Here is a 4,804-nt window from a genome sequence, read left to right as displayed (position 1 = left end):
AATTATAATAAATAAATTCTTAAAAAAAAAAAAAGAACTGCCATATCTAAGCCCCAGAACAGTTTCTCAGGGCCACCAGAGACCATATTCACCTGCCACAGTCACTTGCAATTTTGTTACGAATAAAGCAGTGGCCTTACACGTCCACACCCCCTGCTGGCCCTGAGAATGGTGCTCACAGCTAAACTACCAGACTATTAGAAACAGCGTTTCGAGGGCCAGGGCCTGATGTGGAGGTGATGCCACTGGATCCACTTGGGCAGTCCTGGATTTGTGCCCTCTGACCTCTGTGAGCATGCTGAGTGTGGGTACTCTCTCTGACCCACCCCACTCTCTCCCACCCCGACCGCTACTCGGCAGCGTCTCTTCCCCCTTCCCCTCTTCCTTATGTGCTGGCTGAACAGTCCACACCGAGGTACAAAAACCCTGTTGTGGTGCCTGTCTCTCTAACACTCTCTCTCCTCTCGGAAGAATAAATACAATTAAAACAAAAGTTAAAACAAACAAACGAATATGTGCCAGTTGGTGGCATGGTGGTGGAGGCGGCAGGATCCCACATGGCTGGCTGCACTGTCTGAGTCCCAAAGTCCTGAGAGAAGGGACCGTGGTGTGGCCATCCTCCCCAGGGGGAGATTTCTCACTTTCCCTTTCCCTCTTTCTCTCCCGTGAGTGCGCATGCCCTGTGGCAAAATTAAAGAAAAAAGCAAACCAAAAACGTAACCTCCGGGCCCTGCTGTGGCGGCCTGGTGGGGGCGCGATGCCCTGCACTGCCTTAATCCGAGACGTGACTGAGCAGCAGCAGAGGCCCTTCTCCGGGCACCGAGCACGAGCACCGGAGCAGCCCTCCGAGCCCCAGGCCCCTGGGAGGAACACGGCGATGAGTTTCACAGCTGAGTACGCTGCGTCGCAAGGTCCCAGCCAATGGCACAGTGCGGGCAGCTCCGGTGCCCCGGGAAGGGCCTTGGAGGACGCTGTCTGTACAGAGCTGGGACAGCGGCGGTTCCCGCGTCAGTACCCACTGGGCCTGCTCCTGGTTGGCTCGGTGCAGGTGGCGACGCTCGGCTTGGAGGATGGAATTCCCAAAGGAAGGAGCCGACGATGGAAGCCCAGAGAAGCAGGACATTGCCGCTCCGCAGCGGGGGGTGCGTGGGGGAGGGACGATTTCCACCACAGTTCCTGTGACTCTGGCTGTGCCCGCCCCTTCCCTGCAGCTGCCATCCTTCCTCCCTTGATACCAAAGCCAAATCCTGCCGCTGCAGTGGGGGTTACCGCCCCGCCCTTCTCCAGGGCACTGCAGATGACTGGGTTCTAGAAGTCTGGGAACACAGCCCGGGTCACAGCTTGACCTCGTGCGCCTTTACCCAGGGCATGCCTGAAGTGTGAGCAGCCTGTAAGGAAGAGGGGAAGGGAGAAAAGATGCTGCCGGGTAGCTTAGGGCTGGGAGAGAGTGGGATGGATCAGAAAGAGTAAAATTCTTTTTTTTTTTCTTTTTTTTTTTTGAGAATTATTTATTTTTATTTATTCATTCATTCATTTATTTTAATTCGACCAGAGAGAGACACACACAGACAGAAAAAGTGAGAAAACAAGCAACCAGGTCTGGGACTCGAACCATGGTCTGCCATGTGGGAGTGGGGAGCACCTTTACCACCACCTGCTGGTTCCCTAGAAAGAGTAAAATTCTATCCAATGGACATGCCACAGAACACTGCTGTGCTTGATGCTGGGGTCCCGGGCTTTGCAGACAGTCCCCAGGGGACTGCGCCTGCTCAGGGACGTCACTGGTTGGGTGGACTGCAGCCTTAGCGGTGCCTGGAGTATGGACAGGCCTGAGGACACAAGGAGAGGACCTGGCCCTTGGCAGCAGTGGAGGGAAGCCCGTTTGACCAGTTCCTTTAACTCCACCCTTCAGTCTTGACCTGAGGCTTCCTGTCCCCATGTGCTGGTCTGGAGGAAGGGAGCAGAAGCCTTTTCGTTCTTCTAATTCCTCTCTGATTCTCACCTCTCTACTGAGGCTCTACCAAAGTCAAGGTCGGATGTGGGGAGAGGGAGGAAAAGGGGTTCTGGGCCTGGGGGAGCAGGGCCACGTCCGGCCAAGTGTCCGTGGAACATGATGGGAAGAAAGGACATGGAAAGCTAGGGGCAGGGCCGTCAGAGGGCAAGGCCGGTGGGGCCGAGGGAGACTGAGGCTCAGCCGTGCCAGCTGGGCTCTGGCCCCTGCAGCCACCGGGAAGGAGATGGAGGAGCCCTCAAGCCCTGCTGGTAGAAGTGAGCCCTGCCTGGGTCTCTGCTCCCAGATATGCTCTTTTTGTTCACCTCACCCCATCTCTCCTTGCCCCGTCCAGGCTGGCTGAGTTTTCCCTTTCCTGGGTTCTCATAATGCCCCGTAGCCACATCTACTGTGGCTCTGAGCACTCACTCTGCAGTCACCTGCTCACGCGGCCATCTCTGCTGTGGATCTCTGGCTCCGAGGGCAGAGGCTGGGTCTCATCCATCCGGCAGTCCAAAGCCTGGCCCATACCTGGCATATGCTAATGCTTAGAGCTGAGTAAGTGAGTAGCCATCCATTGTGACATTTGGGCATCTTCAAGGTCACACAAACAGCTATGTGACACTAGGGGCAGGGGGCTGATTATGAAAGAAAGAGACTGAGGTGTGACCATACTCCACTGGGGGGGGTGCTTTCTCTGTCTCCCTCTGCATAGTGAGTGCACTGGCAATATACATATATACACACACACACATATATATGTATATGCATACACATATACACAAATTTATATATACTTAAAATAAAGATTTTATATATAAATATATAAGTATATGTATGTGTGTGTGTATTCTAGTTAGTCGAGGTTTTCTTTCTATAAATGTGGGCAAAATGCAAAGGAGAAATTGAGGCAGTGTGACAGGGATGAATGCATGCTCCCTTGCACCTGCCCAGATGTGGGAGACGTGACTGTGGGCCGCGTGGCCGTGCGAGTTCTCCACCTGAGCCACGCAGCTGTGCGCTGACCTCGGTCCTCACCTGCACTTGGCCGTGAACGCTCCCCACCTTGAGAGAGTCTGGCAACAATCACTAAAAGTTGTACTGAAACAACCATTTCCCTAGAATGGAACCTACTGGATAATTATGAGTTACTAACTTATGAAAATGGTGGTAACAGATGCAGAACGTAAGACTTGCATTTTAGTCACTTTTACATGCATCAGTGGCATTAAGTACGTTCACATTGTTGTGCAACCCTCAGAGCCAGCCATTTCCAGAACTTTCCCATCTCCCAAAACCAAAAAGGTGTTGAGCGCTATCTCCCCATCCCTCCGACTGCCAGCCCCTGGGGAGTAACATTCTACTTTGTGTGTCTGTGAATTTGCTCTAGGGACTATATTGTCCTCTTGGGACTGGCTCAGTTCACTCAGCATGGCATCTTCAAGCTTCAGCCACATTGCAGCCTGTGTCAGAATTTCCTCCCTTTCTAGGGCTGACCAATGTCCCACACCACATTCTGTGTAGCCATCTCTCCGTCAGTGGACACGTGGGTCGCTTCTGCCTTTCGGCTGTCGTTAGTAAGGTTGCTATGGACATGGCCGTACGAGACAGTTAATTCTAAACCGAATCCAGTAATTGCCGACAACCTTAGGGATGCCTTGCATTAAATGTGATCTTCGGTAGGGTGGCCATGTAATTTATCTGCCACACACGGGCACTTCCGAGAGTGAATGGAGGCATCACTGGTAATTCTGGTGGGACACAGGCAGTGCTAAGATTGTCCAGGGAACCAGGCCATGGGCTTCCCTGGGACTGCAGCAGCCACATTTTGGAGTCCCTACCATGAACACAAATGACTGCAGACACATGGTAGTGAGTCAGCCGTGGCCTTTAGTGATTGGGGTTGATCCCTGATGCCTGAGGGATTTAAAAAAATTTACATATGGTATTGTCTTCCTCTAAGAAGAGAAAAAAGTATCTCGTTTGAATTATTGTAGTGAAATATTTTTTGAGTTTAAATATTGAGAAGTTGAGCTAGCAAGTGGTGTGGAGATTTAAGGTGCTGGATTCCCACATGGCCAATTTTTCACAGTTCAAATCCTGGACCTGGTAGCTTGAAAATCACAAGTATGTGTGGTGTGAGTGCATGCCCAAAATCCTGAGGAGAGCGGAGGGAAAGGAATTGCGGTATGGCCATCCTCCATGTGAGATCCAGCACCTTAACTTCCGTGTCATCTGTCGATCTCATGAGTGTCTTCTGAAACATCCAGTGAGTCCATTCAGTCTCCATTTGAGGGCCCATAGTGATGAGGGGCTCCCACCTGGCAGAGCAGCCCCTGCGTTTCTTACAGCCTTGTCTGCTTTTCTTTTCTTTTCTTTTTTTTTTTTTTTTAGAGAAAGAGATCTTTGCTATAGGGCACATGTGCTCACCAGAGAGACAGAAAGTGAGAAATAACCCCCCCCACACACACACACACAGAGGCGGGATGGTCACGCCGCAATCCCTTCTCCTCCATTCTCTTCTCGGGGTTTTGGGCATGCATGCACATCCACCTGGTATGGGTTTTAGGCCGTTGGGTCTGACTCGATCCGTGGTTGAGTACATGGGAGTCCAGCGATGTAATCATTATGCCATCTGCTGGTCACAAACCTTCTCTGCTTTTCAAAGGACAATCACCAGTCTTCCATGGTCTACTCATTTTCAGTAAATTATACATGTTAGATCTGTGACCACATAAGTTTTGTCCACTCTGGAATCCCTAGCACCTTTGAACATTCTAGCATAGTTGTAGACATGGAATAAGTGTTTGTTGA

General features: G+C 51.3%; 1 protein-coding gene across 2 annotated transcripts in view; it reads right to left on the bottom strand.

Annotated features, from left to right (window-relative positions):
* Nucleotides 1-2,520, bottom strand: part of CUNH9orf153 (chromosome unknown C9orf153 homolog) — a 12,798-nt gene extending 10,278 nt beyond the window's left edge. The window contains exon 1 of one of the 2 annotated variants that reach the window (XM_006139847.2): nucleotides 2,420-2,520. The gene's annotated coding sequence lies outside the window, so the exon portion shown is untranslated. The remainder of the gene's footprint in view (nucleotides 1-2,419) is intronic. The other variant, XM_006139848.2, reaches the window with a different exon arrangement.
* Nucleotides 2,521-4,804: the final 2,284 nt, after the last annotated feature.

The sequence above is a fragment of the Tupaia chinensis genome, unplaced genomic scaffold, assembly GCF_000334495.1.
Source record: "Tupaia chinensis unplaced genomic scaffold, TupChi_1.0 Scaffold000007_1, whole genome shotgun sequence".
NCBI lineage: Eukaryota > Metazoa > Chordata > Mammalia > Scandentia > Tupaiidae > Tupaia > Tupaia belangeri.
The sequence above is the reverse complement of the archived record's forward strand: the minus strand, read 5'-3'. Positions and strand labels throughout refer to the sequence as shown.